At 40.5% G+C, this 15383-nt stretch overlaps 1 pseudogene; it reads right to left on the bottom strand.

Moving 5' to 3' along the window:
* Window positions 1-10: 10 nt before the first annotated feature.
* Window positions 11-468, bottom strand: LOC138878611 (uncharacterized; annotated as a pseudogene).
* Window positions 469-15383: the final 14915 nt, after the last annotated feature.

Below are 15383 nucleotides of genomic sequence, written 5' to 3' on the forward strand. Positions count from 1 at the left end.
TGCTCGACCTCCACAATTCCCTGTCAAGGGCCATGTCCTCAGTAATCCTAAGTTGTGCCATGTCCTGCCTGATCACCTCGCCCCAATACTTCTTAGGTCTCCCTCTACCTCTCCTCGTGCCCACCACAACAGTCGTTCATACCTCCTCACTGGTGCATCAGTGCTCCTCCTCTGAATGTGCCCGAACCATCTGAGTCTTGCTTCCCGCATCTTGTCCTCCATGGGGGCCACGCCCACCTTCTCTCGAATATCTTCATTCCTAATCTTATCTATTCTTGTATGCCCGCACATCTACCTCAACATCCTCATCTCTGCTACTTTCATCATCTAGATGTGTGAGTTCTTAACCGGCCAACACTCGGTCCCATACAACATGGCAGGCCTAACCACTGCTCTATAAAACTTACCTTTTAGTAACAGTGGTACATTCTTGTCACACAGGACTCCCGACGCTAACCTCCACTTCATCCACCCCACCCCTATACGGTGTGTGACATCCTTTTCGATCTCCCCGACCCCCTGAATAACTGACCCAAGGTATTTGAAACTACTCCTCTTAGGAATAACTTGGGAGTCAAGCCTCACTTCCCCTCCCGCTTTCGTCGACTCGGCCCCAAATTTGCACTCGAGGTATTCCGTCTTCGTCCTGCTCAACCTGAAGCCTTTAGACTCAAGTGTCTGTCTCCAAACCTCTAGCCTCTCGTTGACCCCGCCTCGTGTCTCGTCAATTAGAACTATGTCATCAGTAAATAGCATGCACCATGGAACCTTCCCTTGAATATGATGAGTTAGTGCGTCCATCACCAGGGCAAATAGGAAAGGGCTGATCGCAGACCCTTGCTGCAACCCCGTAACAATCGGAATATGCTCGGAGTCTTATCTCCATCATACATGTCTTTAATCACCATAATGTAGGCAACCGGGACCCCTTTAACCTCTAAGCAGCTCCATAAGACCTCCCTAGGAACCCTGTCGTACGCTTTCTCTAGATCAATAAACACCACGTGGAGATCCTTCTTCTTATCCCTGTATTGTTCCACCATCCTCCTAATAAGGTGGATAGCTTCTGTGGTAGATCGCCCCGGCATGAACCCGAACTGGTTGTCTGAAATAGACACAGTCCTTCGCACTCTCATTTCTACCACTCTCTCCAGACTTTCATGGTATGACTCAATAATTTGATACCCCTATAGTTGTTACAGCTCTGAATATCGCCTTTGTTCTTATACAACGGAACCATTGTACTCCACCTCCACTCTTCAGGCATCCTATTAGTCTTGAATATAATATTAAACAACCCAGTAAGCCATTCTAAGCCTGCTCTACCCACTCACCTCCAAAGTTCAATTGGAATTTCGTTTGGTGCGGTAGCTCTGCCCCTTCTCATCTTACGAATTGCCTCCATGACCTCATTGAGCTCAATGTCCCTACAATAACTTAATTCATGGGGACTGCCGGCATTCCTCAATTCACCTAGTACAATATCCTGATCCGCTTCTTCATTTAAAAGTTTATGAAAGTAGGTCTGTCATCTCCTCTTAATCTGGTCATCCCCCATCAAAACTTTTTCGTCATCATCTTTTATGCACCTCACTTGGTCCAGATCCTAAGTCGTCCTCTCTCTCACCTTAGCGAGTTGGAATAACTTCTTCTCCCTGCCTTTGTTACCTAGTTCCTCATACAGATGAGCGAAAGCTGCCGTCTTAGCCTCTGTTACTGCCATCTTCGCCTCCTTCCTAGCTACCTTATACCTCTCCTTGTTCGCTCGCTTCTCTTCCTCGCCAGTTCTCCTTATTAACCGTAGGTAAGCCGCCTTCTTTGCTTCCACTTTACCTTGGACAATTGCATTCTACCACCAGTCTCTTTTGTGGCTACCGGTGCATCCCAAAGATATCCCTAACACCTCTCTCGCCACCTTCCTTATACAGTCCGCCGTCGTAGACCATATAGTGTTCGCGTCCCCACTACTTCTCCAAGCTCCCATTGCCGATAACCTTTCTTCTAGCTCCTGAGCTTTATCCTTAGTCAAAGCGCCCCACCTAATCCTCGGGCGGCCTCGTACTGACCTCTTCTTCCTCCTTATCATAATACCAATGTCCATCACCAAAAGCCTATGATGCGTTGCAAGGGTCTCACCTGGGATAACCTTGCAATCCTTGCACAACCTTCTGTCGCATCTCCTACGGAGGAGATATTCAATCTGAGTTTTCGCCACCGAACTTTGGTAAGTAACCAAATGCTCCTCCCACTTCGAAAAACTTGAGTTCGCAATCACTAGATCGAATGCCTTGGCAAAGTCCAACAACGAATTGCCCTCTCCGTTCCGCTCCCCGAAACCAAAGCCGCCATGTACCTCAGTATAACCACCTACAGATGACCCAATATGACCATTGAAATCTCCTCCTATGAGTAACCTCTCAGAAGGCAGAATACTACGAACGATGTCATCCAACCCCTCCCAAAGCGCCTTTTAATCTCCTCATCCAAGCCTACTTGCGGCGCGTACGCGCTAATGACATTTAAAGTACACTCACCCACCACCAATTTAATAGTCATTAGTCTGTCATTCACCCGCCTGACCTCTACCACCGACTCTCTAAAATGGCTATCTACCAGGATACCCACTGCATTCTTACCCCTCCGGACTCCAGAGTACCATAACTTATACCCATCCGCGTTTTTCGCCCTCGATCCAACCTACCTAGTCTCCTGGACACAAGCTATATTAATCTTCCTCTTCTGAAGGATCTTCGCCAACTCTATAGACTTACTAGTTAGTGAACCTATGTTCCATGACCCGATTCTCAACCTATAGGCTCTCTTGCCCCCTCTACCTCCCCTGCTTCCCATCCCACCCCCTGACCCCGGCCCCACACTTTGCCCCACCCGAGGACATGCCCCTAATCTATCATCCCAGACTGCAGCCATTACACCTATGACAATCTAAAGAAGACTCGCTAGTGCACAACGGACAACGAAACGAACTAGAAGGAAACAAGTGACTACTAGTACACTAGTTGAATGATTGAACTATTGTGAACTAAAGTAACATCAATTTAGCTAACACCAAAAGGGAAATAGTAGAACAGGAGGTACCAACTTCCGAGAATCAAACCTGTGTTGATTTGCTGTACTCGATGTAGTTGTACGTTCACGCACCGCTTCCCACCGCCCTTTGCTGACGTTCTTCCAGGTTGCTCTCCTTTGCTAGTGCTCGTGCGCCCAACTTGTATCCAACAACTTCGAGAATTTTCCTGAAAATACAGAAAATACTGTAAGCACGTGATTTTTGCCCTATGAGAGAATTACTCCAAAAAAATCCAAAATAAAATAATTTTCCTTTGTGTGCAATTTTAGAATTTTTGTGGCATTTTTGATAATTATTTGTATTTCTGTCTGTGCGTGTTTATTGGTTAAATTAATAAAAAATTACAAAAATATGTCGCATTTGCATTTAGTATTTATTTAAGTTTGTTTTACAAAATCATAAAAATAATGTACATTGCATTTTTAGCATTTAACGTCTAAATTGTGTGATTTTTATAGTTAATTGCTATTTAAATGTGCGATAATTGTTATTTGGACAAATTTTGGAAGTTATAACAGATTTTGAATCAGGGCAGTAACAGTAGTTTTAGGGGTAATACAGGAATTAACCAATTGCAGATTATTTAATTATGGTGGGGGACAAGACGTAATGATAAAAGCAAAAAAGAAAAGGTGGATAATGATGTCTTCTTTTCAAAAAGAGAGAACAGGGGGCCCACTTTGATTACTTTTCAAAAAGAGGGAACATGGGGGCCCACTTTGACTACTTTTCAAAAAGAGGGAACACGGGGGCCCACGTTGACTACTTTTACTAAAGTAAAAGTGTGGGTAATAATAAAAGTTAAAGGGAAAAGAGGTAAAAGGGGGTCTTGCTTTGTATATAAGGGGGGATGAGGGGATTGAATTTGGGGAGGAGATTTTTTTAGCAGAATTTTGGGGAGAGATAAAAAATTTCAGAATAAAAGAGGAGATATTGGGGAGAACATTTTGGAGAGAGAAATACGTTCTGAAAATCTGAAGAGAGTGTGATAGAGTTTAAAAAGAGAAAACAAAAACAAAGTGAGAAACGAGTTTAGTTTCGGGTTTTAATACACGCGTGGGTTGTTGCTGTTTAGTTTGTTTACATACTTTTGGGTTTGTTCTATTGAGTTGTTCGATTTTCTTCAAAGTTTTCTGCGCCTTGAATCTGGGTCGAATTGCTGCTGGGTTGCTGTGTATTTACACCACTGCTGCTTCTACTGATCTTCATCTTCTTTCCTTGCTTTCCAAATACCAGGTACACAAACTGATACACTGGTTCATCTTGTAAGCCACACGAAGCATGAATGCAAAAAAATGAGAAAGATTTGAAGTTGTAGTTTAATTTAGTCTTTTCTTTCTTTTACTGTCTGTATATAGAACATTATATCCGTTGTCCATGTAAACTCTTTGAACGACTCACTTTCGAAATTTGACTATAATAACTCGAAAGTATGTAAATAAAGTACGACCTTTTCTTCATTTATTTTAGAGAAAACGAAAAATAAAAAAATGTAGTCATTCTAAGATTATTTTTTTTTTTTAAAAAATAATAATAATGAGACGAGCCTCGCTAAATAAAAATGCAAATTGCGGGGCCCTCACAAAAATGTATGTGTTAATTACTTAGAACTCGGGATAGGCCGCTTAGTGAACTCCACGGCCTTACTCAAAATAACAACACGCTAGTTTCTTTAGGACACGTCTTAATTAATCTTACTTTCTTAAGCTCGGGTGCACATTTATGTGACCCAAATCCAAATCTCAGCGGAGTCGAAATGTGTCTCTAATCACGGGTACATTGATTGTGACGTGGTTCGAGATGCGTGTCCATGACGTTGCAAATTCCTTTTAAAAAAAATAAGAATGAGATGAGCCTCGCCCAATAAAACGCACCAATTGCGGGGCCCTCAATAAATGTTTAATTGAAGTAATAAAGCGTTAGATTCTTTAGGCACGATTTTAATAATGCGTGTCCATGGCCTTCTCCAAAGTAATAAAGCGTTAGATTCTTTAGGCACGATTTTAATAATACTACATCCCTAAACTCGGGTGCGCATTTATGCGGCCCAAATCCAAATCTCAACGGAGTCAAAATGTGTCAACAACCATGGGTGCATTGATTGCGGTGTGGTTCGAGACACATTTTTACGACGTTGCAATTCTAAAAAATAATAATAATGACAACGGTTAAGAGTTAAAATTTGCACATGAGCTCATAATTGTATAAAATCAGATAAACAAGCCGAATATGACAGTTGAGCGACCGTGCTAGAACCACGGAACTCGGGAATGCCTAACACCTTCTCCCGGGTTAACAGAATTCCTTATCCGGATTTCTGGTTCGCGGACTGTAATACAGAGTCATTCTTTTCCTCGATTCGGGATTAAATTGGTGACTTGGGACACCCTAAATCTCCCAAGTGGCGACTCTGAAATAAACAAACAAATCCCGTTTCGATTGTCCTTTAATTGGAAAAAACTCCTACGCCCCTCGCGGGGGCAGAAAAAGGAGGTGTGACAGCTCTGGCGACTCTGCTGGGGAATAGTAACCCAGAACCACTGGTTCGGGGTTAGAGATTCGAGCTTAGATAAATTGTTATATTTGGCTTTATCTGATTTTTACATGTTTGAGCCTAATGTGCTAAATGCTGCTTTTACCGCTTTGATATTATTTGACTGTATATATAAACTGTGCCGAACCCTTCTCTCTTCACCTCCGGGGATGTGCTTACTGGTTGAGACTCCCTATTCTGTTAGTGTCATACCCTGAAATAAAAAAGAGGCTCGGATAAGTTACGAAGCCGGATGGCCTTTTGGTTCCCGGTAAGTTGCCCCTCCTCGACTCGAGTTGTCCGCTCGGGCACACAGTCTAGAACACCGACCCAGGTTTTGAACATAAAATAACGTGACTTCATGCCGGATCCCTAGTAGGAACGCTTATTTGCATCACGTTGCATTTGACTTAGGGGACTCAACACGGGTGTTGGGTCCGTCTAGGACTAGCAACCTGATATGAAAAGACCATCCTGATGCATCCTATTTGTTTTGGTGCATTTATTTGTCTTGCGTCCGCATGCCGACCGGTGTTTGAATATTAGGAATATTGTGAAATTGAAAAAAAAAATAGCGGTTAGGGAGTTAATTGTTTATTTTTTGGAAACCCCAATGCCCAAATACCGTCGAACTCTGCTGAAATTTTGTGAAAATAATAATAAAAATGTCGTATTAATTTGTTTTACTAAAAGCAAAGGAAAAATAGGAAAAAAAAATGTTGTTCTGTCTCGTTTTCAAAAATAGAAAAAATAAAATAGTTTGTTCTCTTATGGGAAAAGAAAAAGAGTCTTGATTTTTATTTCAAAATAGTTTATTTGCCAATGGAAGCGAAAATATGTTATTTTTTTAATAGTTTTTTTATTTTATTCATTTATTTTGCTTGAAATGCTAAAAATTAAAAAAAAGAGTTGTGTTTTAAAATAATTTGTTTAATGTCCCGAACTACGCGGGTTTGATTCTCACAGGATGTGAGATACGTAGGCAACCCTCATCGGATCCAACCCCACCTTTTGCTAAAATAGCCAAAAAAACAAATAAATAAAAAAAAAAACATGTCAAAATTTTAAATTTTGTCATAAATAAGTCGGGTGATGTCCAACCTCCCCTTTTGCAAAAATAAAAAAATAAAAAAAAAGTATAGCAATATATATATATATATTTATATATGTCAATTTTTAAATTCATCATAAAGAAGTCGGGTGACGCTGTTTTGTCAAGACATAGCCGAATGTTCCCGAAAGGGATGTCGGAAGGCTGACTTTGCATAAACAGCTACCTTTTGGGTCATAAATAAGTCGGGTGATGCTGTTTTGTCATAAATAGCCGAATGTTCCCGAAAGGGACGTCGGAGGGCTGACTTTGCATAAGCAGCCACCTTTGGGTCATTGTTTTAGATTTGGTCCAGTTGACCCACACAGCCTTAAAAATCTTCGTCCCCGAGGCGCTGAAGGTCCGTGTTTGCAACACCAGGTTTTATTGTAATTTGAAAAAAAAAACAAAGAGTCAGCGGTCAGGAGAATACCGTTTGGGCTTTTGGTCAGTGTCTTAAACCGTTCTTGCCGAAATATCCTTAGAGTATCTTTCAGTTATCGAAAGGCTATTTTCATAAAAGAACGGACAAGTTTGTAAAGTGTCATAAAATAATCCTCCCCGGCCTCAAAATTCATGTGAGATTTGGAAAGGGCCACATTTGCAAAAATAACCGTTTGGTTGCATTTGTCAAACGGAGAAAGGGAGCTGGACTTTTGTTTTAAGGTTGTAAATCTTTTGACTAGAATATGTGGGTTGTTTGATTTTTGAGTTTGTTGGTCATCTTTCAACCTTTGAAACCCAGTTTGTTTTATTATGAAAATCGATAAAGAAAAAAATGTCTCATTGTTGTTACCTTTCATTTTGTCCGAACTACGCAAGGTCTGATTCATGCGGGGTCATGATACGTAGGCAATCTCCATAAGATTCGACCACAACATAAAAGCAAAAAAAAAGAATGGAAAAAAATGAAAAAGAAAAAAAATGAAAAAGAAAAAGAAAAAAAGATGTTGTTAATAATGAGGACCGACTGAGTCCATTCTAACCTGTTTTGCTTTGAATCACAAAGAAAGTGAGGTGGTTGGTTTGTGGTAAGCCGGAAATACAAGACCCAGAAGCACACTTTGTGGGGATCAGGCCTGATAACAGAAGCACTCGAATCCTATTGGGACTTGTTGACTAAGGTTGATGATATTGAAGTTGGCAATGGTCTGGACAATACTGATGCGAAGCTCAGTGGCTGAGATGCCAGTTTTGATAAAATGGGAGGACGCTCCGTTCCTTAGTTAGCAAGAGAGAAGCTTTTGGTGGCTTATTTTGTTGTCGTTTCTGTTCTCCGGATTATTAGGGTTGTAATTCGGATATTGCCTTATGTCAAACTTTCTTATCTTTCCATTTTGTCATAGTGGTTTGTTTAAGTTTTGGCCAGGTTATTTTAGGATTTTATTCTGGTTTGTTTTTGTTTGTTTTGTTATTCAAACCATTTCACCGGTAGTCGAATACAAAATCTGGTCTTTTATTATTTCCAGTCATCTTTTTGTTTAGTCCTTTTATCATTTTTTGTTCAGCGCCGATTCGAGTGACATGATATGCGCACATAGTTTGGGCCTAATCTTAAAAGTTAATCATAGAACCCCGAAAAGATGATCAGAACATTTAAAGGAAATAAGGACGGTTTGAGATCATTCGGAGCTCGAGTCATACGGAACTAGGGCAAGTAAAACACAAAGAAAACCGTTAAAAGCAAGATTCGCAAAAGTGACATAAGGGTCGTTCATGATAATGAGAGTGAGAGTGTCGCCAAACGGTGCTTTAGAAATGACAAATGAAAAAGCAAATGTGTGAATATAATTGTCAAGTCCAGCACCATCAGAAGAGGCTACAAATCTCTGTTTAATTGTGTTGTTTGCACTTGGCATGTTTTGAAGGCTGGAATGACGAAGGCATTTTGTTCTGCTACCTAAATACTTTATCTTTCGTTACCTCTTTTGAGCCTTATTTATTTTTCTTTCATACCCCTCATTCGGAATCGGTAACAACAGGTTAGAAACACAAAACATGGAAGATAAAAAGAAAAAAAAAGAAAACAACAGAATGAAAAAAAAGAGAAAAAAAGAGAAAAGAAAAGAAAAATGCTAAAAAAAAAACAAAAGAAAGTCAATTGAAAAAAGAGGAATTGGGAACTACGTTTGACCTGATTCCTCAAAGAGGATACGTAGGCGCTTCACGGCTCGGTCATAGGGTGCATAATGTGCATAGGGTGCATAATGTGCATAGGGTGCATAGTGTGCATAAGAGTGCATAGTGTGCATAGTGTAACGTAGTATAACAAAAATAAATAATCCCCAAGCAAGAAACTGGGGCAAGGATTGCGCTTGTTGTAAACAAATATGGTTCCGAAGGTTGTAATTTTGAACCTCAAATTGATTTGTTTTTGAGCCTTTAATACCCTTTCTTTCTAGCCTATCCAAAAACCCACATTACGTTCCAAAGAAAGACCTTCTTATCAGTCTTCAAAAGATGCCAAGTCATACAAATAAGAGTCTTACCCATGAACATAACACTCTGATCCACAACAGAAAGGACTCTAATCCCCAGCAGAGAGAGTCATATCGGCTACACTCCAAATCCCCATCTGGAAAATGATACAAATAAGAGAGTCTTATCGGTGAAAATCTTCACGGGCACCATAAGGCGATGAAAGCTGAGAGAAAAACCAAAATGAGAAAGGCTTGATAGTGAAAACCCTTCGGGCACTACAACTCGAATAAGATTGAGAATCAGATGGGGAATCACCAAATGAAGATCTTGAAAGACAATTGACGGAGGAGGATATGCCACATGTGCATGTCATGACCATTAGAGTCGATATCTATGTTTGATAGGTTTTTATTTATAGTTTCTTTTGTTAAAGAGTCATATTTTTCCTTTGTCTTTTATTCTGTTCCTTTTTATCTTTCTCCTTTCATAGAAAAATTCCCAGTAGAGTCTATTTGGTCAGAACAAGTGAGAAATGACTTCAAAATATGCCATCAGCTTTCCAATTATGCAAGATGAGATCTGACTAGTACATCCAAGTGGTATAGTCAGCAAGGAACAAGCGCGAGGCCAGTGTCAAGAAAGATATCCCCAGCAAAAGGGAATTGACAAAAGGATTAACGAGTGTCAAGAGGGATATCCTTGCCGAAATCAAAGGTTATAAACCTCAAGGCCAAGGCCCGTGGACAAATCAAGGAAAGAAATGATCATGATTTGGGAAATTCATACAAGACTAAAAGGTCGGGGAAATGCCAGTTTCCGAGCTATGCTACAAAAGAAGAGGGATATCCCCAGCAGAAAGGGATTATCCCCAGCAAATAATATCATCCCCAACAAGTTTTGGAACGCAGAGCAGGGAAGGAGAAAGGGAAAAGCCATCCCAGTAGGAGTATCACAACCAACCACCGCGTTTTAAACTAACAAATTTTGTTTGATTTGAAACAGGTAAAGGAAATGGCATTGATGACGGAAATGCATGCCACAAGGGAGATTATCAAACTGGGGCAGAAAATTTTCCTTCCATTTAGAAAATTTTCTGGAAGTCAGGTACCCATTTGAGGAAGAATAAAGATAACACCAATATCAAGGGAAGTGGTCTTTGAACCAGTGTTGCCCCCAACATAATAAGTTTCAATGGAGGAAGTTGTTCCCCAGCGGACAGAACAAAAGGATGAAACTTGTGCTCGGAAAAAGCAAAAGGCCAGTATCATTCCCAACAGCCTTCCGAAGAGTGAAGCACTAGTTCTGAAGGAATCAGAATCCCCCAGCAGTGTTATCCTCGACAGTGTTATCCCCAGCTAATAACATTTTATCCCCCAACAGGTAAGTAAATAATTCCCCAGCAGTGTTATCCCCAGCAGTTACGAGGGAAGACAACACAAGTTTTTAAGGAAATGGTTCACGTATTTCATCCGCCCTCGAATAGGATATCTTGGGTTCATCCGCCCTCGAATAGGATATCTTGGGTTCATCCGCCCTCGAATAGGATATCTTGGGTTCATCCGCCCTCGAATAGGATATCTTGGGTTCATCCGCCCTCGAATAGGATATCTTGGGTTCATCCGCCCTCGAATAGGATATCTTGGGTTCATCCGCCCTCGAATAGGATATCTTGGGTTCATCCGCCCTCGAATAGGATATCTTGGGTTCATCCGCCCTCGAATAGGATATCTTGGGTTCATCCGCCCTCGAATAGGATATCTTGGGTTCATCCGCCCTCGAATAGGATATCTTGGGTTCATCCGCCCTCGAATAGGATATCTTGGGTTCATCCGCCCTCGAATAGGATATCTTGGGTTCATCCGCCCTCGAATAGGATATCTTGGGTTCATCCGCCCTCGAATAGGATATCTTGGGTTCATCCGCCCTCGAATAGGATATCTTGGGTTCATCCGCCCTCGAATAGGATATCTTGGGTTCATCCGCCCTCGAATAGGATATCTTGGGTTCATCCGCCCTCGAATAGGATATCTTGGGTTCATCCGCCCTCGAATAGGATATCTTGGGTTCATCCGCCCTCGAATAGGATATCTTGGGTTCATCCGCCCTCGAATAGGATATCTTGGGTTCATCCGCCCTCGAATAGGATATCTTGGGTTCATCCGCCCTCGAATAGGATATCTTGGGTTCATCCGCCCTCGAATAGGATATCTTGGGTTCATCCGCCCTCGAATAGGATATCTTGGGTTCATCCGCCCTCGAATAGGATATCTTGGGTTCATCCGCCCTCGAATAGGATATCTTGGGTTCATCCGCCCTCGAATAGGATATCTTGGGTTCATCCGCCCTCGAATAGGATATCTTGGGTTCATCCGCCCTCGAATAGGATATCTTGGGTTCATCCGCCCTCGAATAGGATATCTTGGGTTCATCCGCCCTCGAATAGGATATCTTGGGTTCATCCGCCCTCGAATAGGATATCTTGGGTTCATCCGCCCTCGAATAGGATATCTTGGGTTCATCCGCCCTCGAATAGGATATCTTGGGTTCATCCGCCCTCGAATAGGATATCTTGGGTTCATCCGCCCTCGAATAGGATATCTTGGGTTCATCCGCCCTCGAATAGGATATCTTGGGTTCATCCGCCCTCGAATAGGATATCTTGGGTTCATCCGCCCTCGAATAGGATATCTTGGGTTCATCCGCCCTCGAATAGGATATCTTGGGTTCATCCGCCCTCGAATAGGATATCTTGGGACAAGAGGTCCCAGTACAAGTTCAAGCGCATAAGTCAAAAGGAAGAAAGACGCGTCTTGAAAGAAGCGGCCTGTGAACATTAAATTATGCCCAGCATAACAAATCTGATGAAGAAAGCCGTATCCCCAGAGGAACCACCGAAAAGCTTAATGAAGGTGGCCATATCCCCAATAGACCGAACAAAATGATGAAAACTGGTATTCAGAAAAGCAAAAGGCTAGTGTCATCCCCAAATTCTCGGAAGAAAAGCATCAGAAGAAACACAAGCCGACAAGAAAGCAAGGCAACAAGAACAAGTTGAAGATAGATGAGATCTTATGATCCGTAGTCTAGCCCAGCTTCTTGTTTTCTTTTAAGCACGGTGTAACAAGGAGATCGGTAAGCAGTGGTAATAACATGCAACAACAGTAATATTGCAGTCCCATGGTAGTCTCAGCTACCAAAACTTCTCGAACTACATTAACCTGATTCCCCTATAGCCAGGGATATGTAGGAAACCTTTGAAGCAAAGGTTCGGTTAAATCTTTTTCAAAAAATGCTTCACACGGAGTACTCAGATGGGCAAAAATCGCTCACTTTATCTTTGCACGAAAACCCTTCGTGTCTTCGGGCAAAGAGGGGCAGCTGTAAGCACGTGATTTTTGCCCTATGAGAGAATTACTCCAAAAAAATCCAAAATAAAACAATTTTCCTTTGTGTGCAATTTTAGAATTTTTGTGGCATTTTTGATAATTATTTGTATTTCTGTCTGTGCGTGTTTATTAGTTAAATTAATAAAAAATTACAAAAATATGTCGCATTTGCATTTAGTATTTATTTAAGTTTGTTTTAAAAAATCATAGAAATAATGTACGTTGCATTTTTAGCATTTAACGTCTAAATTGTGTGATTTTTATAGTTAATTGCTATTTAAATGTGCGATAATTGTTATTTGGACAGATTTTTGAAGTTATAACAGATTTTGAATCAGGGCAGTAACAGTAGTTTTAGGGGTAATACGGGAATTAACCAATTGCAGATTATTTAATTATGGTGGGGGACAAGACGTAATGATAAAAGCAAAAAGGAAAAGGTAGATAATGATGTCTTCTTTTCAAAAAGAGGGAACAAGGAGGCCCACTTTGACTACTTTTCAAAAAGAGGGAACATGGGGGCCCACTTTGACTACTTTTCAAAAAGAGGGAACACGGGGGGGCCCACGTTGACTACTTTTACTAAAGTAAAAGTGTGGATAATAATAAAAGCTAAAGGGAAAAGAGGTAAAAGAGGGTCTTGCTTTGTATATAAGGGGGGATGAGGGGATTGAATTTGGGGAGGAGATTTTTTTAGCAGAATTTTGGGGAGAGATAAAAAAATTCAGAATAAAAGAGGAGATATTGGGGAGAACATTTTGGAGAGAGGAATACATTCTGAAAATCTGAAGAGAGTGTGATAGAGTTTAAAAAGAGAACAATTTGAATCAGTTGGCTATTGGTTGTATATGTTATAACTAGTATAGTCGATTCGATTCGTGTCGTCGATTAGTTTCAACTGTTTGAATAAGAACAATTTGATTTGTTTCCTGCTGAAACTTTGTTTGAGTCAAATTAGAAACTGAGTGTTGTCTGTGTTTGTTTGGTTTGAATCAGAAACATTTATAAGTTTAGTTTGTGATTTCAGTTCAGCTTGAGTTCTGAGTTGCTAGCATGTGCACCATAGTGCTTTAATAATTAGAACAAATGGGACAGCATGGGCTGTCAGGCCATGGGCAGCCTGCCCAAACCTTTGTTTAGTTTAATAAGTGGATTAAAAGGGACTGTCAGGTATTATCATGTGAGGGTTCTACTTTTAAAAATGAGTGGAAAAACAGCAGAAAAGGGGGGGGGGGGTTTGAGTTGTCCAACAGACTGTAAAGGGCTGATGCTAGGCTATAAAAGAGGAGAACTTCCATTAGAACAGGGGGCAGAATTTTGAGGCTGAAGAGAGTTTTTTTTTTAGAAAAATTGAAAGAAAAACAGGAAGAAATTTTCAGAACACTATAACTAAACACTGTCCAAAGCTGCATAAGAAATTAAGTTGGTTAAGCTGTCTTGGCCAAGTCAGTTGGTTCTAACTGGGGCTGTTACTATCCCATTAGGAGATTCTGTTTGTTTTCTGCTGGGATTGCTACTATTCTGAGTTTCTATATGCTGTGGATTGAGTCTTGGTCTCGCTGATTATCGAAGCTGTGTTGGTTGTTTGCTGAGCTTTTGTGGTTATTGAATTTCTGTTGCTATTGCATTGAACATTCTGGTTTTCTCGGCTGTATTTTACTACTCTGTTTCCTGGGTTTGGTTTGCTTGGTGCTCGACCACTTGTGAGCTTCACCATTGTGGCTGGTTGTTGTTGTTGTGTTGTTTGCTGTTGGGTTGCCTGTTGCTGATACTTTTCTTCTTCTCCTTCTTATTGTCCAAACATCCAGGTACACATTCTAAATTCATTGATGTAAATGGTGAAGTTTGGAGTTGAATAAGAGCATGAGAAGTATTGCAGTCCAAACATTAGCATAGTTACCATTTTTCTGCTGCTGTAGTTTAGAATACTTGTATGTTCAACATGTAAAGTTTGGCTTTCAAACTATGTAACGAAACAATTTTTAGTCTTATTGAGTTTGGTCCGTAACCTGTTGTTGTATGTAAATCAGAAAGAAGCTAGCTGAAGAATAGTGATACTCGGCCAACAAGGGTTTCACATAGGGTCTGTTAAAATAAATGCAGTGATCACATTTGTGTCACCTTAATTCATCAGTAGGTAATGTGTATTTCGAAGGCATATTAGGCAATTTGGATTATAGCAAAAAGATAAAAAAAAAAATAGTGTAGCTAAACACATGGTAATACCATTTATGTTAGATAGGGTTGGTTTCAGTTGTTCCGTTTTTAAGTGTCAAGCATGTAAGAAATAATTAACTGAACTTCGTACGTATGCCCGTCAATGAATAAGGTCGAATACGTCTAATTTCTTCGCCTAAGAATAATCTGCTTCGATATTATTGTGCGTCAATCTCATGTTTCAGTCTTCTTGAATAATAGAATATAGAACGAAAGCAATCCGTTTTGTACAAACTCTGCTGCAATTTTTCATTTGTGTTAGTCGTAAACTAATAACTAACAAATTACGTTTTTCAGCATGTAATTAATTAAGAATTTTTCCTTTATTTTAGAGACGAACTTAATAGAAAAATGTAGTTGCTATAGGTTTATCTTTTTAAAAAAAATGAGATGAGCCTCGCCGAATAAAAATGCAAATCGCGGGGCCCTCATTAATTAGTCATAATAAATACTTAGAATTTGGGATGGACTGTTTAGTGAATTTCACTGTCTTCCCCAAAGATAATAACGCGTTAGCCTCTTTAGATGCGATCTAATTAAAATACTTTCTTAAACTCGGGTGCGCATTTATGTGTCCACGACGTTGCAAATTCCTTTTAAAAATAATGAATGAGACGAGCCTCGACAAACAAAATGCACAAGCTGCGG

Source organism: Nicotiana sylvestris, chromosome 1, assembly GCF_000393655.2.
Source record: "Nicotiana sylvestris chromosome 1, ASM39365v2, whole genome shotgun sequence".
NCBI lineage: Eukaryota > Viridiplantae > Streptophyta > Magnoliopsida > Solanales > Solanaceae > Nicotiana > Nicotiana sylvestris.